This window comes from Protopterus annectens, chromosome 4.part0 (assembly GCF_019279795.1).
Source record: "Protopterus annectens isolate FY-2018-M chromosome 4.part0, PAN1.0, whole genome shotgun sequence".
In the NCBI taxonomy this organism is placed as follows: Eukaryota; Metazoa; Chordata; order Ceratodontiformes; family Protopteridae; genus Protopterus; species Protopterus annectens.
The window spans coordinates 352,146,963-352,171,767 of NC_056733.1; the positions used below are offsets into that span (position 1 = coordinate 352,146,963).

The following is a 24,805-nucleotide window of genomic DNA, read 5'->3' on the forward strand; positions in this document are numbered from 1 at the left end:
AAAGCTTTTGCAAGGTCAAGGTAGGCTGTGTGAACTGCCTTACCCTCATCAATGGCCTTGGTGACTGTTTCAAAAAAGTCGACCAAGTTCAAGAGGCATGATCTGCCCTTGACAAAGCCGAATTGGGTAGGATCCAATGTCTGTAGGTCCCCTATGTCTTTATTTATGAGTTCCATTATGATCCTCTCCATAGCTTTGCAGACCAGGCTTGTTAAGCTTATGGGGCGGTAATTACCAGGGTCCGTAGAAGCACCGCCTTTGTGGAGTGGGACCACAGTTGCCGTCGCCACTCTTTGGGTGCGTATCCTGTGGTAAGGCTAAGATTAAACAGCAGCCTTATGTGTGGGTTTAGTTCCTCATTGAGTTCGGTAGCACACAGCCGGGAAACCATCCGGTCCCATTGATGCTGTGTTTTTAGCTTTAGAGAGAGCAGCTCTCACCTGGGCATTTGAGATGATTGGGAGGCTACACTCTGCTGGGATAGATATTTCTCCTTTTGGGGGAGGGAGGGAGAAATTTTCACTGAACCTGTCTGCCAGTATGTTTGCAATGTCTGTGGGTTCAGTGATTTTTGTATCATTTTGGACTAATTCTGAGCATATCTGGGAGTTTCCACCCAGATTTCTAACATAGCTAAAGAAGGCCTTATGATTGTCTTTTGAGTCCTTGGCGATTTTTCTCTCAAAGTTGGCCTTGGATGATTTTATGAGTGATCGTAGTGTTTTACTAGTATTGGTCAGAGATGTCTTCCCTTTTAGGGATTTTGCTCTATCTTGTAGTAGCTTTCTCCTCTTGTTGTAAAGTTTGTTTATGGCTGGGGTCCACCAGATCAGGCGCTTGCCTTTGGTGGAAAGGGTCTTGATTTTATTTGGGATTGCTTGATCCATGCAATCCTGGAGGTGCTCGTAGAAAGTATTTGTAAGGGATTCAGCAGCGTGGGTTGTGGTTTCCAATGGCTCAGGGGCCTTGAAGGATACCATACCAGTGTTAAGAAGTGTGAAGTTGGCTTTTGAGAAGTTCTTCACTGTGGTCTTTTTTGTTGGGGGTGGGCGGATGTGGATCTCCAGTGAGATTAGTTTATGGTCTGATCTCACCAATGAGGGATATACTTCCGGTGTGGAGCATTTTGTCCCCATGTTTGTGATGATCAGGTCTAGTATATTTTCACCTCTTGTGGGAATGGTGACAAGTTGTTCCATAGCATTTGAGTTTATGAACTCCAGGAACCTTTGGGCTAGGGTATTGGGGCTTGAGTAATGTTCCCAGTCTATGTTTGGGTAGTTGAAGTCACCCAATATGATGGTGTTTGGAGAGACATTTATACTCTCCAGTGTCTTCAGGAAGGCTGTGTGGGGTTCCTGAGTTTGAGAGGGTGGCCTGTAACATGCTACAAACTGTAGAGCAGTTTTGCCTATGGTTAATTGCACCTGAATGGTCTCTGATGCTTCATGAGTTGCCACCAGCCTGGAGGTGTGGGTATCCAACCTCGTATGTAAAGGCTACCTAGCCTCATATGTAAAGCTATGGAGAACATTATCTCAGAGCTCATCAGTCTGGACATTGAAAATCTTTTATCCCTGGACCCTCCATCAATTTGGCTTTGTCAAAGGACAGCCCTGCTACTTTAACCTCAACTTCTTTAAAAAGTATCCAAAGCAGTGGATAATGGTTATGCAGTGCATACAGTATATCTAGACCAGGTCATGGCCTTTGACACTACTCCCCATGCAAGCATTACTGATAGACTTCTAAATCTGGGTATAAATCATTATATTGTGCGGTTAATAGCTAACTGGTTGTCTGACAGAACCCATGTGGTTAGAATCACAGGTGCCACTTCTGAAAGCAAACACATTGTGACTTTGTGAGGTATTGCCAGCTATTCCAGGAGAAGTAAGAGAGTGCAAGTGTGACAAACACCAGCATGGCTGGCTGAATTTTTGTAAACCTTATGTCACTTGACTGGCACACACATTTGTACAGATCCTTGTACTAAAAATGTATTTCTAAAAGTTGCTTATGTTAAAAATACTGCAACAAAATCATAACAGAGTTCTGAATGTGTAGTGTGTCAGAGTCAGGTGACTAGATGTGATGTCATTCTATAAACAGCTGACGGATGGAACTCTGGCAGCAGCAGTTTGTTGTTTGTTTTTGTTTTTCTTTGGAATCTGATATAACAGATCTATGTCAGTTATCACAGTTCATTTATTCAGTTGTTAGTTGTACAGTTCAGTCAGTGTGTAGTACCTCACCTTGCCTTGTGGAAATGAGCATCTCAGCAATACATCTTGCCTTGCGATACTAAGTGAGTTAACTAGGAACAGTTTCTCCTTAGTTCAGTTAGGAAACATACAGTGAAATTAGTTTATTACTTCTTTTTCTGCATCTGTGACATTCTGTCCAACTGTGGTATTTTTATATTTCCTGTGACTGAAACTCTGCTGTTTATTGTAACTAAATAGTAAGTATTCTCCTGTTCTATGTTTTATTATCCACTATTAAATATTTTTATATCTTTTCATTGTGGCTTGTCTTTTAGAGAATACCTCTGACATCTTGAGAGTACTTGTGCTTATTTTAGTGATACAGTGGCCACTCAAATAAGCCTTACTGCATAGGTTACACTCTACCATTTATATCAGTATTAATTTGACACAGTACAATTGGTTACCATTTGTAACAGCCTTATAGTATCTGACTGGTGGCAGCAATCTACCTTATAGTCTGAAGAGAGGGGACACAGCTGGCTAGACATGTGTGTGGTGTGAAAAATCAGATATTCAATTGTGTGTGTGTGGGTGTGTGTGTTTGTGTGTGTGTGTGTGTGTGTAAGATACTTGGAAATGGGACACAGTGCTCCAAGGTAGGTCTGTTTTGGGATCTGGAGAGACAGAGCCCAGTTCCAGTGCAGCGTGTTTCCTGTGTGCTCTTGAAAGGCACTGTGCTTGATGCAGACAGCTACATTTGAAATTACTGTGTAAAACCATCCTTGTTTTACTGACTGTCTTCTCACCAGTATCAGAAGTGAGGATTAAGGCTCCTTGATTACTGGCCCAAGTAAAGAGGGCCCATCACTTACTGGTGTCAAAGCAGCAGGATATCAATTGTACTTCAGTAGCCTGTAAGCAATTGTCACTGAAGGTATGTGTACTCTCAACAGCCACAAAATAAACATTCAGACTTTCAGTTTCACAACATAGGTTCATAGATTAGTACTAAGCTAACTGCCCTTGCGAGCCATTTTAAGCCTAGCCAATTATCCCTTGTGAGACTCAAACCCTGTACCTTGTGTTTGTAAGGCAAACACCTTAACCATTAGGTCACCCTCCCTCCCTAACAGTTTTATTTATTTTTGTTAGTTACTTTAGTCAGGGAAAGCAGACAAAGATGTCAACAGAGGATTATAGCAAGCTGACAAACAACCAGTTGGCCAAGGTGTGCGAAGCCAAAGGACTGGTGCATGTCAAATTAACTAAACAGGATATGATTTCAGCCTTAATCACAGTTGCAGCATGGTCCAGCAACCAGGGAGATAGTCAGTCTGGTGATGGGGATGTGCAGCCTTCTTAAACAGGACAGTTCACCTTTCCCTCAGAGGACTTAAAAAATCTTCTGGAGCTAGAGAGACTTGAACCGGAAGCCAAACGTTTGGAGACTGAAGAGACTGCAACTGGAAGCCAAACATTTAGAGGCTGAAGAAAAGGAGAAGCAGTGTCAACATGAGGCTGAAGAAAAGTAGAAGCAGCAGCAGCATGAACTGAAGACCGAAGCGAGACTGTGGCATTTGTTGGCTAAAGAAAAGGAGAAGTAGCGTCAGCATGAGAGGGAGAAATGCTGCCCCTTCATCAGGGTCATGGAGGTAACAGGGAAGGGAATAACCACACCCCAGAAACAATAAAGGTCAGTAAATATTTTCCACAATTTGCAGAGGGGGGTGACTGACAGTTTTACTCATATATTTGAAAAGTATGTAAACAGTATAATGTTGACCAAGAGCTCTGGGTATTGTTCCTGACCCCCCTTACTCTATGGTAAAGCTGTAACTGCTGTTTCTAAATTGTCTGATACTGATTGTTTAAACTATGCTAGAGTAAAACAATGTTTACTAGACTGTTTTAAGTCAAAAACTGAAGCTTACAGAGCAAAGTTTTGTGAGTATAGATGCAATGCAGATGAAAGAGTATGTGATTATATTGCTGAGTTAAGCACTTACCTTCATAGGTGGGTGAGTGGGTGTCAGGTCACCACTTCTGAAAGGCTGGCACACCCTTTGGTGAGGGAACAAGCCCTTAGCACTTTGCCTGAGGACAAGAGAATCTGGTTGGCAGACCAAGAATGTAACACTGCAGATGAGTTGGGGAGAAAAGGGGATCTCTACTTAGCAAGTAGGGCATCACTGCATAAGAAGGGGATACCCAGTGCTGCACATGGATATAAGGGAACCCATGGTGGGCAACCTAAATCACCCCAACAGAGTCTACAAGTAACAGGGGAACCCACTAGTTCAGGTGCACAGCCAGGATCAATGGTTAGATGTTTTAAATGCAACCACAGGGACCATACAGCATACAGATGTCCGATGAAGCAAGGTGGAGAACAAAAGGTGAGTGACCAGTAAGTTAGAATAACTGCCTTCCAGCGGTAAGTTGTCTGGAGACAACAAAGGTATCAAACAATCACCGGAGTTTGTAGCCTATCTTAGTGGATGGAAGACAGGCCACTGCTAAAAGAGACACAGCCTCTGACAACCAGTGTGAAGCTTGCAGTGATTAAAGAAGAGCAGTACGTGCTTGGGCAGTTCACACCAGTTAGAGGTTTAGGAGGATCCAATATCTTTGACCAAGTTTCACCTTGACTGGGAGGGTGAAAAAGGGAACAAGCAAGTAGGTGTGTTTGAGGATACCCTTGCAGATGTCTTAATAGGGAATGATTCTGATAATGCAGTACCTTGTGTGCATGCAGTTACATGCAGTCAGGCCTGGAGACAGGAAGGAAGGTCTGGTAGCCTGGGGGGACCCAGAGAGGTCCCATGCCTGAAGCTGGGGCTGGTGATGTGGTTATTTCAGGGAGGGAGTTACCTTGTAGCATTGAGCCTGAAAGTGAATCACAGCTGCTGTTAAGTAATGATGTTCCCATGGACAAGGTGACTGCAAGGACAGAGATGAGTGGTAGTACCCAGGCTGAAAGTCACAAATGTAGAGTTGAGGCAGGCACAGCTTTCGGACACTACCTTACAAGGTTTGAGGGAGGTAGCTAAGGAGGCAACTGATGCTCAAGGAAAAGAGGAGTTTGTATACTGAACAAAGGGTTAGTGTACAGAGAGTACTGCCAAAAGGTAGGCAAGGCAGACGACAAGACCAAAGCTCCGTTGATGCATTTTCCTGTGACTGGGGTGCCATTTCAGAGGTTAGCTGTGGATATTGGGGGGCCTCTGAGTACCCCAAGTTCCATAGGGAAGAAGTACATCCTGGTGGTAGTAAATTATGTTAGCACATACCCTGAGATGGTGGCTCTGTCCTCCATCGAGGCAAAGAAGGTGGTAAATAAAGAAGTTATGTTCTTACCATAATGTTCCGTCCGTGTTGTCTATCATTCTTCACTAACCGGTGCGGGACTCTGTTCCAACCCTTGGAACTGACCGGCTGCTCCACTAGCTAAAGATTCCAAGCTCGAGCCCCACCCTCCTACCCATAATTCCCAACTCCTCCAGATTACCTCAGATCAAGTTTGCAATAACAGCTATCCATGGTTAAAAAACAGGCCAACATAACCAGCAGAGGATAAAAATTAGAACATCAGGAGCACAGTAAGGAACTGTGGTTCCTATGAACATATCCATCAAATCTCTTGAAGTCTTTGATTGGGGGAAGGGGGGTTAATGAAGAATGAAGATAAATAACACAGATGGAACATTATGGTAAGAACACAGCTTCTTTATCTGACGTTGTCATCTTCATTCATTCATTAACCTGTGGGACAGAGTCCCCAGCTACAATAATCTAGGGTGGCCCTCATGGAAGGATATTCTGGAGTACAGCAGAGCCACTTCTGCTCCTGAAGATGATGTCCAACTTATGACATGCAATAAAAGTGCGAGGGTTGACCACGTAGCTGCTGCATGAAAGTCCTCAATAGATACCCTTGACCAGAAGACTTGGGAAGTTGCCAAGACCTTGTGGAATGAGCCATAACCTGACCAGGCACTGAAATGTTCGAATAAACAAAGCCAATACAATCTTTCAACCATCTAGCTAAGGTAGTCTTAGTAATGGGTTTACCTTTTTTAACATCTGAAAAGGATAGGAACAACTGTTCACACTTCCTGAAAGACTTTGTTCTATCTAAGTAAAAACATAGCTGCCTATGAACAGCAAGAAAATGAAGAGCGCACTCTCCCTTATTCTGAGGATTATGGAAGAAAACAGGAAGACAGATAGACTGATTTACATTATCTTCCCTAGTGACTTTAGATAAAAAGGATGGATAGGTACGAAGGGTTACTCTATTTCTATGAAATATCAAGAAAGGAAATGTGCAGGAAACAGCCTGAAGTTCAGACTCAACCCTTTTTTCTGAAGTAATAGCCAACAGGAACAATGTCTTTCAACAAAGAAATTTTAAATCTACTGTAGCTGCTGGCTCAAAAGGGGGGGGCAGATTAAAGCTTGTAAAATTATGGTCAAGTCACAAGGGGAAGTACGATCTTTTATAGGGGGGCAAAGGAGAAAGGTGCTCCTAAGAAAAGCTTTACAGAGTTTGGATGAAGCCAGTGAGGAAGAATCTTGTCCAAAATGGAAAGTGGATATAGTTGCTAGCTGTACATTACCAATGAAGTAACTAGTTCCATTATTGAAAAGAAAAGCAAAAAAGTCTAAAACTACTGAGACAAAGGCTGTGAAAGAATCTATTTGTTTCTGTTGTGCCCATATAGAGAATCTTTTACATTTTTTCTTATAAATTTCACTGGTTGAGGATGTATGTGCAGAGATCAGTATTTTCTTAATGGGGAGGAGAGCCTTGGCCGTCTACCCATCATTGGACTGGGAGAAACCGTGCGGTTAGTTTCAGTCCCTAAATGTCCACCAGAGGGTGCCCTGATGGGTGAGAAAGTAGATCCGGAATTGGGTAGAGCATGACTGGTGGGTAAATCGGATGAGGCCAAAGAACGGGGAACCAGGTTTGTTGAGGCCAGAAGGGAGCAATAAGGATCACCTTTCTCTTCAACCTGAGAGCCTTCTTTAAGATTTGAGAATTAAAGGAAGCGGGGGAAAGGCATAGAGTAGACCAGGAGGCCAAGCATGGACTAAAACATCCCTGGGTGACTGCCCTTGAGGAGGGATCAAGGCAAAGTTCCTGCTGCATTTGTTGTTGAGAGGTGACACAAAGATCACAGCAAAGTTGACCCCATTTCTGAAAGAGTTTATTTGCTGTGAACTGATTCAGGGACCACTTGTGAGGCATCAGTAAAAACTGGTCTGAACCTGTACACCAAGATGCTGGATTTTCCCAGAATATACACTGCCAACAGAAAGCAGTTAGTAGAGATCGCCCATTGCCACACCTTCCTGACACAATGGGTAAAATCTGATTGCTCCCGGTTTGCTGATTTACCAGACCACTGGTATATTGTCCATCTTAACAGCAATAGTTCCTAGAGGAAGAAAACTGTGTAGTTCTAGTAATGCTAGAAGAACCGCTCTCATTTCTAATACACTGATATGCATTCTGGTCTCCTGGGATGCCCACGTACCTTGGACTGTTTGACCCAGATAATGCTCCCCTACCCCATCTGGGAGGCATCTGTGATCAATGTGGCATTTGGGGGAGGAAGAATAAAAGGACAACCGCAAGTAACGTCTGTAAAATGAAGCCACCATAGAAGAAATTCTTTGCAAATTTGAGAAAGTTTTAGGGAAAGCTTATGGGATCCCTGTGTAGAGACCACTGGACTGCTAAAGTCCACTGCAGAATTCTCATATGAAAGCACGCTGTGGGCAACAGAGTTATCATGGCACTCATGGAACCCAGAGCTCTGAGAACTAAACTGACTGTAGGTTTCAGAATGGCCTAGACTTGTTTGATTTGAAATCTTAAATTTGATACTCTGCCTGTTGTCAGAAAAGCACGAAAAATTCTTGTGTCTGGCCGTGCTCCTATGAAACTAACACTTGATCCTATGAAATCTAACACTTGAACTGGTTCCAACTGGGATTTCTGTGGGTTGATCATTATTTCAAGAGCTGGAGTGAAGTTGAGGAGATAATCCTTGGCCAGTAACAACAGATGCCTGTTTGCAGCAGTTAGGAGCCAGTTGTACAAATAGGGGAAAATCTGGCACCCTTGCAGCCTGAGATGGGCTGCCACTACTGCAAAGCATTTAGTGAACACCCCCAATGGGCTGTGGTGAGACCAAATGGGAGTAATATGAATTGGTTATGACTGGCTCCCAGCCTGAAATGAAGGTACTGTCTGGAGCGCCTTTCTATTCCGATGGGATAGTACGCATTCTTCAGGCCTACAGAACACATCCAGTCATTCATCTTCAACAGGGGCAGGATGAACTGAACAGTGACCATCCTGAATTTTTTTTTTTTTTTTTTTTTTACATATTTGTTCAGAGAAGTTAGGTCCAGAATTGGTCTCAGGTCCTGTCATTTGGGTAGCAAAAAGAACCTGGAATAAGACACCTGATCTGACTTGATTGGGAGGGTCCCCCTGGATGTCTCTTTTTTGCAGTAATTTTGCAACTTCTGTGGCTGAGACCTCCCTCTGATTGGATGGAACATTGGGGAGGTAATTATTTGAATTTGTTTTTTTTTCTAAAAAGGGAATGAAGTATGCTTTGGATATGATCTTTAGCACACATTTGGTCATTTGTGATGGTTTCCCAGGCTGCGGGATGCAAGGAAAAGCGCCCCTGACTACCTCCAGAGGAAGGCAGTCAGGCAACTGCTCAGGACCTCTGGAAGAATCTGTCCAAGAAGGGTTCCTGAGACCCATGGTTTTGCAGGCCCCCTATGCCACGTGGTCGGCGTCTACCATTCTGGTCGTTTCCCCCTCTGCCTCTGGGGGGAATGTCTCCTGGAGAATCCTGAAAGGAAGCTTCAGATTTCTTGAAACATCTTTTTACTGCCATGCTGGTTCCTGGAAAAAGACCATTATAGAGTAGAAAAATGGATTCTGATGGCAGACAGGGTCTTCCCATCTTTCCTCTCTGCAGGAGAGTGTGTCTTGTACCATGGATCCAAACAAGGGTGATTCGCCAAAGGGCGCATTGAAGAAAGATGCCTTGAAGGGCTCCGCAAAGTCACACAGCCTCATCCAGGCATGATGCCTTACTATGCTGGAAGCAGCCGCCCTTGAGGTACCCTCCACTGAATGAGATATAAGCTTCATGTTTGTGCTAGACAGTGATTGAAGGGGGGGGCCAATCTGGAAGAAAAGGTCTTTTGTTCTGTAGCACACATGGACCCTGGGAATGACCTAGAGGGTTCCTTGACCAGGTCCCTCTGTAGTCTTGTAAAATGGGCTAAACAGTTTAACGCCCTCAAAGCAAAAGTGAAGGAGGCATAAACTTTCTTGCCAAATCTGTCCAAAGCCCGTGATTCTCTACTGGGGGAATGGACAGAGAAGCTTTCTTGGGCTAGTTCCTTTTTGGTGGCTGCAGCAACAATCATGGCACCTACGGAGATACCCTTGGTCCAGAAGGTCTTGTCCAAGGGAGCACTTAAGATTTTATCAGTGCATTTTGTTATATGTTCTACCATATCCAGTTTCTTCCATGCCCTAGAAGACACCAACTCAATGAGTGGGTCAGCAGAGGGGGACATTCAGGATGTAGACAGGCCAGACTTGAAAGCCTCCAACAGCATTGATTCCTACAAAGGATTTTGGGCACACAAACCACCTCCTTGATGGAGAATTTCCAAAATGTCTCCAAAGAAGATCTCTTCTGGTGGCAATCTTGGGGATCCTTCAACTTTCTCTAAGTTGGTGTCAGTGGTAACAGATTCCTCAGGGGAATCAATGTGCCTCCTCTTGCACAGTCTCTTCAGAGGAACCTCCTTAGTTGGATGTTCTGAGGTGTCAGAAGCACCTTGGGGTTTCACAGACAGAAGTGTATGGAGACTTTCTGGAGCTGGCTGTCTACGTGGCAGACTAGAGGCCTCAGGCACCAATCCAGAAGGGGTAGGGATAGGTTTCGAAGAAATGAGAACAGAGGGTCTCCTGGAACAGGAAAGGGCCCACTCCACCACTTTGAAAACTGAAGGTCTCCGAGCTCCTGGAAGCATCCCCTCCACACCTGAAACTTCCGGAATGGACGGCTCTCAAAGCCCCCAAGCCCCCTGCTCCAAAGGGGGAGTCGGACCTGAGCTATCAAATGTCAAAGCTCAGAGAGGAAGAAACAGCTCTGAAAACTTGGAGTCAAAGTCAAACCCCCTGAACAGATGTCAAGGCTATGGTTCCAAGATGCATTCGCCCCCAAAGCAGTCAGAGTAGAGTGTGTCGGAGAAATGGTCAGGGCAAAGGTGAGATCACTACTGGCCTTGACACCTCAACACCTGGGACCAACAGAACCGAAGACTCAGTTAGGTGGGGCTAAGTATCTGAACACTACTGATCTGACCAAAGGCTAATGGCAGGTGCCCTTGACTTCTACTACTAGAGAGAAGTCAGTCTTTCTGACCCCCTTTCAGACTATATGAGTTCACAAAGATGCCCTTTGGAATGAAAAATGGCCCTGCAACCTTTCAGACACTAGTAGATCATATCTTAGCAGGAACAGGAGATTATGCTCTTGCTTACCTGGATGATACTGCTATCTACAACCATTCTTGGCAAGATCACCTTCAGCATGTCAGGGAGGTTCTGGGTAGACTGCAAAGGGAGGGTTGACCATTAAGTTCAGTAAGTGTAAGGTGGGTATGGCAGAGGTCTCCTACTAGGGACATAGAGTGGGGAGTGGTAAGATTAGGCCAGAACCTGCCAAAGTAGAAGATATTCAGGCATGGCCTGCTCCTGTTACCAAAAAGGGGTCCCTATTAAGTCAGCCAGTCCTGCTTAATCAAACCTACTTACCCGAAATGGCAAAATCCCAAAAGCATGGAACAGCGATTTTTTTTTCCTAGGGAAAAAAATCAATGGGCCGTTTTTGGGACTTTGCCATTTCCTCCACTGTGGGACAATCTTGGTGTTGGTATATTTAAGTAGAGTGGGGTGTGGAGGACACAGCCCTTCATGTTGGGGGGGGTGGGAGGGGCAAAGCCCCCCACTTTATTTTGTGGGTTTTTTAATGGATCAACGATTTTTTTCCCTGGGAAAAAATCACTCATCTGTTTGCTCGACATTTTGTTTTTTCAGTGTTAGTAGCATTCGCAATTTAGTGCATTCATTTATATAATACAGTCCCCCAAAAAGCAGGTGAGGGCATTCTTGGGGACAGCGGGGTACTATCGAAAGTTCATTCCCAATTATAGTACAATAGCTGCTCCCCTCACAGATCTGACAAGGAAAAACAGGCAAGATAAGGTAGTGTGGACCCCAGCCTGTGAGCAGGCATTCCAAAAGCTTAAAGGGGTTTTTAGAGGACCCCCTGTTTTAGCCAATCCAGATTACAGCAAAAATTTTTTGTGCAGGTGGATGCTTCAAACCATGGGGTGGGGGCTGTACTTAGGCTACACTGTGCCAAACAACAAAATGCCAAGTTAAGGTGGAGTCTAGAGTTGCAGGCATATGACATGCACCGTAGTGGGGTCAGCAATGCCAACACAGATGGACTTTAAAGACAGAGTATGGGATAAAGTGTTCCAAGACAAGCCCATTTCTCTCAAGCAACGTATTTCCAGGGTCACTTGAAAAACTAGCTTGAGTCTTCAAAGGGGGGGGGGATGTGATGATGTGCGGTATTGCCAGCTGCACCGGTAGAAGTAAGACAAATGCCAGCATGGCTGGCTGAAGGTTTGTAAATAATTTTATGTCATTTGACTGTCACATTGATTTGTACAGATGCTTGTATGAAAAATGTATTTGTAAAAGTTGTTTATGTTAAAAATGCTGCAACAGAATCTTACCAGTTCTGAATGTGTATTGTGCCAGAGTCAAGCGACTAGATGTAACGTCATTCTATAACCAGCTGAAGGATGGAACTCTGGCAGCAGCAGTTTGCTGTTTGTTTGTGTTTTTCTTTGGAATCTGACATAAAAGATCTATGTCAGTTATCACAGTTCATTTATTCAGTTGTTAGCTGTAAACCTCAATCACAGTGTGTAGTATCTCATCTTGCCTTGTGGAAGTGAGCATCTCTGCAGTACATCTTGCCTTGCGATACTACGTGAGTTAACTAGGGATAGTTTCTCCTTAGTTCAGTTAGGAAAAGTACAGTGAGATTAGTTTAGTATTATTTCTTTTTCTGCATCTGTGAGATTCTGTACAACTGTATTATTTTTATATTTCCTGTGACTAAAACTCTGTTGTTTATTGTAACTAAATATTAAGTATTCTCCTGTTCTATATTTTATTATACACTATTAAATATGTTTATACCTTTTCATTGTGGCTGGTCTTTTAGAGAATACCTTTAAAATCTTGAGAGTACTTGTGCTTATTTTAGTGACATTGTGGCAACTCTGATAAGCCTTACTGTTTCGGTCACATACTACCATTTATATCAGTATTAATTTGACACAGTACAATTGGTTAGCCTTTGTAAGATCCTTGTATCTGACTACTGGTGGCAGCAATCGACCTTATAGTCTGGAGAGGGGGACACAACTAGTGAATCTGCATCAGCCTTTCCCCCATGTGTGCGTGTGCGTGTGCGTGTGTGTGTGTGTGTGTGTGTGTGCGCGAGATACTTGGAAATGGGACACAGTGCTCCAAGGTGGTTCTGGTTTGGGACCTGGATAGACAGAGTCCAGTTCCAGTGAAGCGTGTTCCCTGTGTGCCCTTGAGGAACTGCATTTGAAAGTCTGTGTAAATCTATTCCTGTTTTAGTGACTGCCTCTCACCATTGTCAGTGGTGAGGAATGGGGCTCCCTGATTACTTGCCCGGGTAAAGAGAGGCCATCACACACATTACCAGTGGTGTACCATGGGGCTCAATTTTGGGGCCTCTCCTATTTGGGATTTATTTCTCAGACCTTCAGGCCAGCACTCCTGGCCTATGGTTAACTAAGTTTACAGAGGATTGTAAAGTGGGTGTTGTTTTTCAGTCTTCAACCTACTCACAATTGCTTTGGCATGAATTAGACCATGTTAATAACTGATGCAATTATAATGGTCTAAATTAAATGTAAAAAATTTACACAGTTCATATTGGTAAACAAAACAGCTTCACTTACTATAGAAGTAATGCACCCCTCAAATCAGACATTGTTGTAAGGGATTTAGGCACTTGTCAATAATTCCTTATCATTTGAATAGCATATCTCCATAGCAGTGTGGAAACCCTTTTATCTGACTTATCTAATTTCCAAGGGCATCTCCACTAGATCTAATGTTGAAGTCTTAATTCCCCTTTACTCGCATCTTAACGAATTTATTATTGAATATAATGCACCTTTTGGCATGTTATTTATATCAACATGTCACACAGCTGGAGAGAATGTCAGCCCTTTTTCTGATCTCTGTCTCTTACAGACTTCTCCATGGAGATCTGTACCTAGCCTTTCAAGCTATGAAAGATCCTATCCTATTTGACCTCCTACTCCTTTGCAGAAAGTACAGCTGTGCAAGTTCCAGTTACCTGTAATAGAATGTTTGTAGAACACACCGCCTTACTGGCATATTGGTAGTAGTTCCCTGCTACGCTCCCAATGGCAGTCTGTCAAAGCACAGAACTCCTACATGTCTGTGGGAGTAAAGTACCAATCACCTGGCAGGACAAGGACAGCCCTTCAAACTCATAGACAGAACCCTTTCAGTTTTTTAGGGTGCATCAGGAAAAGCAGTTGGAAACACGAGCTTTACAAACACTTACTTTTCCAAACCAAAAAACACACACACTCACGCAGATGCACGCACATACACACACAAACAAACAGATTGCTGAACCATAACACAACAGCAACTCCAACAACAAACTACATACACCAAACAAAAGGGAGATGGTGGGACAGTAGTGGAATTTATGCAACTGTACTGTATCCAACAAACATACTGCCTTAATGGCATATGGGTAGAGTCACAAAGTTATACATGTCAAAGGGTTGAGAAAGAAGTTGTACAGAAGGAAGTCACACAGCAGGTCTGAACAAGGAAGTATCTGCTGTCTTTTCGCTTATTTGTTTTTTGAGAGTTTGTTTGTTTTTGCAAATTTTCTAGTAGATTCACAAAGTTACCAAATCTTGAAGTAAGAAGGATAAAGGTCCATGAGTCTCAGGAGAAGGGTCCTTATGAAGCCTTCTCTGGAACTAGAAAAAGCATTCAGTTTGTAGTGCTTCATGAAGGTATGGGTGCAGGACCAATTTGCTGCTCCTAGAATGCTTCTCGGGTTCACTCCCTTCCAATATGCCACAAAAGAGGAAAAGGCCCTGGTGGAATGTGTCTTTACTTTGTCTGAATTTGCCTTTCCATGGTGGGTTTAACAAAAAAAACCCAATAAGGCAGGGCAACCAATGCAATACTAAGAGACAGGTTCACCTTTCTTTGTTTCACAGAAGGAAATAAAAAGCCTTTTGGCCTTCCTACAGGTCTTTGTTCTATCAAGGTAATACCTGAGCTGCTCATGCACATCCAAGGTACGAAGTATCTTCTTTTATTCTTATGTTCTGGAAAGAACACAGGGAGAATAACAGACTACCTGAGAGTGAATTTTGTGACCACTTTAAACATGAAAGAAAGATTACTATGTAACACAACCCTATTCCTGTGGAAAATCAGGTAAAGTTATTCCACCATGAAAGCCTGCAGCTCAGAACCTCACCTTGGAGATGTAAGAGCAATAAGCAAAACAGTTTTCCACATTAAGAACTTGAGATCAGTGTGAGCTTCTGGTTCAAAAGATGGTAAAGTAAAATTTTCAAGATTATAATTTAGGACCCAAGGAGGAGGAATTTCTTTAAAAGGGGGTATCATATGCAATACTCCTTTCATTAACTGTGTTACCAAAAGAGAAGAAAGAGGGAGGGCAATCCATTGGCATGCAAGAAGAGATTGCCACTAAATACATGTTAATGGACAAATATGATAAGCAATCCTGAAGTAGTTCCCACAAATATTTCAAGACCAGCAGGATATAGACCTCAATGGATCCTCTGTTTCTATTTAGCCACTTAGAAAACCTTATCCATTTGTAAATACAAGATTTTCTAGTAGCAGGTTTTCTGCCCATCCTTATGAAACAAGTACCTTAACAGAGTCAAGACTGACTCATCCAGGCTGTCAAATGAAGTTTCTCCAAACTGGGGTGCAAGAAATGCCCCTGAGGCTGTGTGAGCAGATCCAGTATGTGAGAAAGTTTGTGGAAATTGTTTTTGGCCAATAGGGGGTCATCAGAATGATCGTTGGCACTTCTCTTTGAAATTTCATAAGTACCTTGTCAATCAGAGAAAAGGTGGAAATGCATGCAGTAATATTCCTGTTCAAGACAACGAGAATGAATCTGTCCTTCAAGCAGTGGCTGCTAGGATGCCTGGAACAGAATTTCTCCAGCTATCTGTTTGACAGGAGTTGAACATATATACTTGAGGCATTCTCATCTGTTCTAGACCATGGAACACCACTGCCTTGAGCATCCACTCATGTGGCTCTGCCCAGGATATGTCTAACCTCTCTGCCACAATGTTTTGCTCTGACAGTATGCATGATGCCTGAAGAGTCAGACAGTGCTGAGAAGCCTGCTCCTAGACTATCACTGCCAACCAGCACAGAGAGTAAGCCTTCGAGTGCTGAGAAGTCTGCTCCTAGACTATCACTGCCAACCAACACAGAGAGTAAGCCCTTGCATCCGTTTGTTTGCTGAGGTACCACAGCACTGTGGTGTTGCTTGTAACCACTAGAAGTGGACCCGTAATCCAAAGGTGGTGAAGGATCTTCAAGGTGTGAATCACTGCCAAAATCTGCTAGATACTGTTTTGCTTCCATGAATACATGGCCCTCAAGTGGTTTGTACTTGCATTCTCATTGACACAGCTCTGCAGGCAAAATTAGACTGATCCGTCTTGACAGATTGTACCGCCACTGGAGGGAAGAAAGGAAACCCTGGACTGATAGTCCGCTGATATCTCCACCACTGCAACTCCCGTCTGATGAAGGGGTAACACTGGCAACTTAGATTTCAGGGAATGGGGATGCTGGGTCCACCAACTGCGGATATATCATTGAATTTTTTCTCATGTGAAGATGGGCCACTGGTATAAGAATCATGGATGCAATCAGTCCTCGGGTTTTTAGGAATTCTGTTGCTGAGGCAGCATTCCTCTTGGAGAATTCCAGAAAAAGACCTTGGTTTTGGGTAGAAAGGGCATTCTCTTACTGGAATAGATCAAGCACCCCAGAAAGATGATTCTTTGCAATGGTGTCAGACACAACTTTTGGAGGTTCAACTTGAACCCTAGATAGGACAGAATGGTTGAGACCTTCTCTAGCAATTTGTAACACCTGGACGCAGACTCTCCACAGATCAGCAAGTCATCCAAGTATGGAAAGATGCAAATACCTAGAATCTGACAGTGAGCCACTACCACAGCAAGACAATTGGTGAAGACTCAAAGTGCAGCTGATAGCCCAAAAGGCAATACAGAAAACTACAAACCAAACAACAAATCTCAGATATCTCTTGAAGGAATGAGCAGTGAAGATATGATGATGACAGATTACTTCAAGTCCAGGATCACCATGATGCAGTTGTCTGGTAGAGGAGGTACTGTCCCTCATGGTAAGCATCTTGAACCTGGGTACCTTGACAAACATATTCAAAAAAGAAAAGTCCAACGATGGCCCCTGTATTTTTTTTTTTTGGAGAGGGAGTAAGAAATTCTAGAGCAGAAACCTCTCATTCTTTTCAATGGAAGGACAGGTTCAATGACCCCTGGAGTCCACCATTTCCTGGAGAATAAGAGGGAATAAAAGTCTGGTCCAACAGATGAGGGGGAAACACCCTGAATGGAGATGGGTGGTCTTTCCACTGCCAATAATGTTTAGCTCCCATTTGTCAGAAACCACTGATGGCCAGGCCACCTTGTTGAGAGATAACGTGATAAATGAGGCACCTGATGGGGGACTTGATAAAAGCAGGTGCTGTGCCTTGGCATAGTCATAAGTAGGGAGGAGAGATATCCTTTTTCAGAAAGGAATCCTCCTTCTTGTTCCACTTGGTGGAGTTGTTGCCCAGCCTTTTCCTTTTATTGCCTTCGTTCTCATTTGGCTGACATTTCTGTTTGTTAGTCCTCAGAAAGTTATCTTGCTTAAAGGAGGACAACTTGGGAATTTGGAACATTTTCAATACTCCCTGCATAAATTTACCCGTCATCCCAGTGTTTAAGGATATGATTAGCTGCTGTACCAAATACACAATCAGACTCAAGAGGAGCATTTAAAATCTCATTTTATCTCATCAGAAAAGTTCTGGGAGTACAGTTAAGCATATCTCTTGATCATCACTGACAATTCTTCATTTCTAGAAACAGTATCAAATCCCTCTAAGGCACCTTTTAAGGCATGTTTTGACACCTAAGAAACATTGGAGACAATATCTTTAACACAGACATTTTCTTCTGCAGGAAGCAATGCAGCAAACTCATTTAAACTGCACAAGCAACTCAACACAAACACCAGAAATTAAGCACTTTAAAAGCTATAATGCTTGAAAGCACCAGCTTCTTTCACTGAGATTCTAGCCACTTGCCTAGTTTATCTTGAGGAACTGGGTTAGAAGACATGGTCTTCCTATTAGCAAATGTCACTGGGAACACTGAAGCAGGGTCCACAAACAAAGGGGCTTGGAGACCAGCATGGCTGAGTATAGCCTAAATTTCTTAAACACTTTCTTAGGCAAAGCTTCAATAAATAAAACACAACTACATGCTTTCTTAAAGACATCCTGCAATATAGGGATTAATAGAGTAAATGTCTCAATGTCTGGGGCCTCATCCTCCAACAGAACATAAAACCTGTTAATCTCAACAGCAGCTGGAGATAGCTCCCAACTGAATACATTCATTTGAATACATTTGGGAAAAATAAAACGTCTGTTTGGGTACCTGTACCTCATCAAAGGAACCCGACTGATCTGACTCAGGCAGGACAGAGTCCTCAGACATAGAATCTCCTTCAAAAGAGGATCCTTAGCAGACTGATCAGTGGTGGAAGCTCTAGAGTTACTCATACCCAGTAAGCACTTGATAAGATAACTGCCTGAATACTAAATCCAGCCATAGGTATCATTGTCATCTCAGGTGAAAAAAAAGTCAGACTGCTGTTCCACCACCTGGTGGGTCTTCTGTCTCTTTTTGGCATACACTATACTAGTGGGATAATACAATACCCTGGGGGAAATGTATCAATACTGCAAGAGATTCTGCATATCTGACTCCCTACTGCTCAATATCCGAGTTGTTTGGCTTCTGCTACATACCTACAATCAACTGCATTACTAGCTGAGTTAAGTACAAGCTTGCAGTGTTAAAGATTGTACTGCATTTTATTTGTCTATTTAATTCTTTCATTAACTATTGTGGTCTGTGTCTCTCTTTAGTTATTTATTTTTCTATTTAATTGTTTTACAGAATACTGTGGCCTCTTTCTGTCTCTGCAGTTAGTTTCCCACCCGCCCTCCCTCTTCTTGTTCTGCTACTAATGTTGGTGGCTTTGGAAGTGCACCCCCCCCCCTGTAAATTTGTGTTCGAACACTCCTCCTGGGTCTAGCTTATTTGGTCACTCAACCAAGTACAGTGAGATCATACTTGAACTTCAGACACTCCTACCAGTCCCATCTGTTCAGCTCTATCCCAGCTCTATTCCAGTCTAGTGTCACTAGCTCATTCTACCTAATACAGAGAGAACATTTGTGAAGGACAAGCAACTTAGGTCCTTAATTTTGAATTATCTTCTGTTTTTCCTTTCTCTCTTCCCACTTACCAAAAAAAAATTCTAAGCTTGTTTCCTGACTTTCATGTAACTAGTGTAGTCCAGATAGAGATTTGCTGTAACCAGGACTGTTTGTAAGCTTCTGAGCCCCCCAAGCCTTTCTGTGTTGGAGGGAAGCCTTCCAGTTTATCAGTGGGAGTGGTAAGCACTAGGTAGCCTATCTACCACAAGAGTGGATTCTGGCCCAGAAATTATAGTTTATTGGCCGTTTGGCAGTTTTTCCATCTCTTTCAACTTTCTGGCTTAAAGCCCGTGTTTGCGCTCGTTTCCCACCTTTCCAGGAACTAGTCTAGTTCAGATACAAATTTGCTGTATCCAGGAATGTTTGTAAGCTTCTGAGCCCCCCCCCCCCCGCCACAAGCCTTTCTGTGTTAAAGGGAAGCCTTCTAGCTCATCAGTGGGAGTGGTAAGCACTAGGTAGCCTATCTACCACAACAGTGGTTTCTGGCCCAGAAATTGTAGTTTATTGGCCATTTGGCAGTTTTTCCATCTCTTTCAACCTTCTGGTTTAAAAGCCCATGTTTGCGCTCATTTCCCACCTTTCTTGTAACTAGTCTAGTCCAGATACAGATTTGCTGTATCTAGGACTGTTTGTAAGCTTCTGAGCCCCCCAGCATTTCTGTGTTGGAGGGAAGCATTCTAGCTTATCAGTGGGAGTGGTAAGCACTAGGTAGCCTATCTACCACAAGATCCAGGTACAGAATCTTAGTTTTAGCACTTGCATTTGCTTATTCATGCTCAGCACTTGTTCAGAACTTCTTGTTAGCACTAAATAAGCTACACAATACTACAGCACTCAACCTTCCTCTTTACCTAGAGGAAAACAGTTTTTATACTTACTTTCCTCACTTGCTTCGAGAAAAACAGCTCTTATACTTACTTTCCTCACTTGTCTAGAGGAAAGTATTTTTTTATTCAGGCATGTCCAAGGATCAGCTCCCAGAGTTCTCTCCTGTCTATCTGATGAATCTGGGCATCTTGGGGCAATGTAGCAATTGCCTCATGCACATAGACAACCCTCTCCTCCTAACACCCAACACCACAACCTGTGAGAGATGCACTTATCTAGCCAAACTGGAGGTAAAGCTCTCTCCAACCAAGACTGAAGTTCACAGTCAAGAGAATATAAACACTTGCACCACACCACACTCATCACATAGTCCCACTAAACCTGCACCATCAAAATCCACACATAGAATAATAAAAACATTCGCAGAGGCTATCAATAATATTCTGCTCAAGCAACAGAGACCTACAAAGCAGAAACGCAAGCAAGCTCCACCCCCCAAACAACCCAAATGACACACAACCCACAGACTCAGTGTGCCAATACATACCCAACAAACTAGTCATAAGTGACTCTATAGTCAGGCACACTGATGTCCCACTCACCAGGCTAAACAAGGAGAAGGTTAATGTCAGCTGCCTGTCGGGTGCCAGGATCCGCCACATAACCCATGCACTCAGGTCACTCCACAACAAGTAAAAATATGATCTGGCATTGTCCATGTTGGTATGAACGACCTGAGATGGACCTCCTTGGACTACATGAAAAGAGACATGGAAGGGCTCACCGATCTTGTAGCCCAGGCAGGTATGACCATAGCCCTGAGTAGCATCCTGCCATCATCCAGAATGATACCGCAGTACAAGGACAAAATGACTGACTTCAACAATTGACTAAGCTTCTGGTGTCATTCTAAGTGGATCCAGTATCTATCTGCCTGCCTATTTTTGCCAGAGATGGCCTGCACCTGTCGCCCCTGGGATTCCGGATACTGGCTAAGGGTATTGCCGCCCCATAGTGCCTTTTTTAGGCAAAGTTCAATTGACAAATTCACCACTGTAACAGGAACAGGCAAGCAAAAACTGAGGGTAATGTTACTCAATGCTAGAAGCTTAAATCTCAAAAATGCACTCACTCAAGGCACTCCTTAAAATGGAGAACATCGATATCTGTGCAGTGACTGAGACCTGGTTCAAAGCTCTAGAGAACACCCCTGCATTACCAGGCTATAACTCATATCACACTTCCCGGCCATCTAACCTGGACCAGAACACCAAAGGCGGAGGTGTGTCCATATTCATTAAAGATATCCACATTTCCAGGCTAGTTGCGCAGCATAATGCATCAGAGGTTATCCAAGTGCAATTAACTCTGGGCAAAACTGCAATCCAAATTGCAGCTTGCTACAGATTCCCCACCATGTCCCATGATTCCCACTTCTCTTTTCTTGATATACTGGAAAATATTAGGGTTCAACCAAACACCCTAATAATGGACAATTTCAACTACTCCACCATTAACTGGGAAAACTACTTATGTACCAACTCCTTCGCTCAATGCTTTCTGGAATTCATGAATTCCAATGCCCTGGATCAACTTATCCACATCCCCACCAGGGGCAACAATATCCTAGACCTAGTCATTACCAACATGAGTGACTGGTGTTCCACACCTCAAGTCTACTCCTCATTGGTCAGATCCGACCATAAGCTAATCACCCTAGATATCCGCATCCTGCCCCCACCCACCATTATGGAAACCACAGTAAAATATTTCTCCAAAGTCAACTTCCTGCTTCTTAAGACAGAAGTGGCGAACTTCATGACACACATGCAGATGGACAATACAGTTACGACTGCTGAATCCTACACAAATGCACTCTATAAGCACTTACACGAGTGCATGGATCGTGCTATCCCAAACAGAACCAAGACGCTATCATCCAAAAAAAGGAAACCAATCTGGTGGTCCCTTGCCATAAACAAACTCTACAACAAAAGGAAGAAACTGTTGCAAAAGAGAGTAAAATCCCATGAGTGGAGGAGCTCTCTTGTCAGCCTCAATAAGAAGCTGAGATCCCTTATAAGATCCTCCAAAGCTAGCTACGAAAACAAAATCGCCACTGACTGTAAGGGCAACCACAAAGCATTCTATAGCTATGTCAAGAATCTCAACGGCAACACCCACATCTGCTCTGAGTTACAGCACAACGGCACGAAAATTACAGAAACAACTGATATTGCCAACATCCTGGCAGATAGGTTCAGTGCTAACTTTACCCCCCCTCTCACCCCCTAAACGCTCATGCCCTAAACGGCCCATATCTATACAGGAAGAATGCAGAGTCCCTGTAATCAAATCTATGCAGGTAAAAGCTGCACTCTCTAAAACCAAAAACACAGCATCCATGGGACCGGACAACATCCCAGACTGCGTTTTACACGAACTTCAGAATGAACATGCTCCTCACCTAAGCACCATGTTCAATCATAGTCGCACATCAGGCTTTGTGCCCACTGAATGGGGCACAGCAACAGTTATCCCACTCCAAAAAGGGGGAGCCACCACTGATCCTGGGAACTATTGCCCTATTAGCCTGACGAGCCTGGTCTGCAAGGCCATGGAACGTATTATCATAGAACTCATAAAGACATTGGTAACCTCCAAACTCTGGACCCCACCCAGTTCGGGTTTGTGAAAGGCAGATCATGCTTTCTGAACCTGATTGACTTCTTTGAGGCAGTCATCAAAGCTGCAGATGAGGGTAAGGTGGTTCAAACAGCCTATCTTGACCTCGCCAAGGCTTTCGACACCATCCCCCATTCTGGAATTATAGCTAAACTCACTAAACTAGGTATAAATCCCTACATCACAAGATGGGTTGCCAACTGGCGCCACTGACAGAACCCACACTGTAAAAGTTGCAGACCCCAAATCTGACTTCAAACCAGTGGCAAGTGGAGCACCACAGGGTTCAGTCCTGCGACTGCTCCTGTTTGGTCTCTACTTCTCTGAAGTACAGGCTAACACAGAAGGCCTCTGGCTAATGAAGTTTGCAAATGACCGCAAACTAGGAGTCATAGTCAAGTCCCCAAATGATGTGGACATCCTACAGAAGGGCCTCACTAAGACAGATGCCTGGTGTCAGAAGCATGGCCTCAAGCTCAATGCCAAAAAGTGCATTGTCATCCCCTTTGGTAAAAACTCTGTACACATGAACTACCACATAAACGGCAGTCTACTTAATGCCAAATGTGTGATAAGAGACCCTGGGACCCAGGTGGAGAGTAGTCTCTCCTATGATAATCACATTGCCACAGTAGTCAGGAAATCCTTCTATGTGGCACACCTCATCACAAAAGGGTTCTCCTCCAGAAAAAAAGAGGTCATTGTTCCCCTCTACTAGGCACTCATTAGACCCATTATAGAGTACAATGCCCCTTTTGGAATGTACCTCAAGACATCTGCAGCAGCTGGAAAGGCCACAGAAGTACCTCACAAAAAGGATTACTGGCCTCAAACAGATGCCCTACACTGACCATCTCAAAAAACTCCAGCTTTACTCTGTAGCATATCGCCTACTTTGAGGAGATCTCTGCCTAACATATAAAGCTATGTTAAACCCAGAGCTGCTGGACATGCTACACCTAAAGAAATCCCAATCCCTCAGAGCTACACCCTCTAGGGACCTAAACCTTGTCACCACAATAAACAGGACATGCTGGAAGGATAGATTCCTGTCCCAGAGACTTCCTATACTCTGGAACAAGCTACCCATCTATGTCAAGCAAAGTTCCTCATTAGCACTCTTCAAGAAAAATCCTGAGTGGATGGGAAATAGGAAATACACCCCCGGGGATCACTTCTGTGGCTCTGCTCGACAGGGGCACAGGAAATTAACTTTCTTGAGTGGAGTAAGCCAAGGAACCTTATTGGCTAGGCTTACTTAGGCCCTTGGGTGGTTAGCCTAGTACCTATCTATGAACCTATACACCTAAAGGGTTTGATTCTCCTATACCAGAGCAGGCAATGGTAGAGCCCTGGAGGATGTGTCTAACACTCATGTCAAATACAGATGTGGTATTACAACCATCCCAGGGGATTTGGAGGTAACAGAAGGTGAGTGGTCAGATAGCCTGCCTGAAGGTAAGGCTAATGCGGAGTCACAAACCATAGGCTGAGCATATTTTTTCATCTACTCATTTGTTTTTTTTTTTTTAGGTATATACAGGGAAAGTGGTGGGAGTCTGAGTCCTTCATGTCAGGGGACTAGAAACTAGCCGGATCAATAACAAACACTGGCTGCATGGTCAGCCCGGTAAGAAGATGGACAAATCTCACTATTCTCCCTATAAATAGCAATCAAAAGACCATTTCTGTAGGGATACTATACTGCACTGGTTAAATGACAGCATTTTCAGTAACATAGTTTAAAGCACAACATACAAGCACAAAAGTCCCTTGATTTCATAAAAAAGGACTAGTTTCATTCCAAATGAATGGATACAGCCTAAAACAGTATTAGACAATAAATAAATCATAAACTGATGAACAATTCCTGTCAGATATGTCTAACATATAAAATGCCACCAAACATAAACTGAAGCCTATTTCAGCAGTGGTTACTATTCTAAAAACTGCAATGAATAAAATGACAGTTTCAGTAACATACTTCCAAACACAAAATACATGCGCAAAAGCCTCCTAACTTTTGTAAAAAAAAAAAAATTTAGTCAAAATGAATGGATACTGTCTAAAACAGTATTAAACAAGAAATAAACCATAAACTTATGGAAATTTTTGTCAGAAATGTTTAGCATACAAAATTGTACCAAAGTCGCAGTTTAAATGAAAAAAAGCATTTAAAATGTGTAAATCTTACCCAGTCACCTCAAATAACCAGAACCCCAAACAAAAAAATGAAATATC

At 43.3% G+C, this 24,805-nt stretch overlaps 1 protein-coding gene across 3 annotated transcripts in view; it reads right to left on the minus strand.

Annotated features, from left to right (window-relative positions):
- TAOK3 (TAO kinase 3) overlaps positions 1–24,805 on the minus strand; it is a 2,060,965-nt gene that overhangs the window by 958,496 nt on the left and 1,077,664 nt on the right. The gene's annotated exons all lie outside the window — the stretch shown is intronic.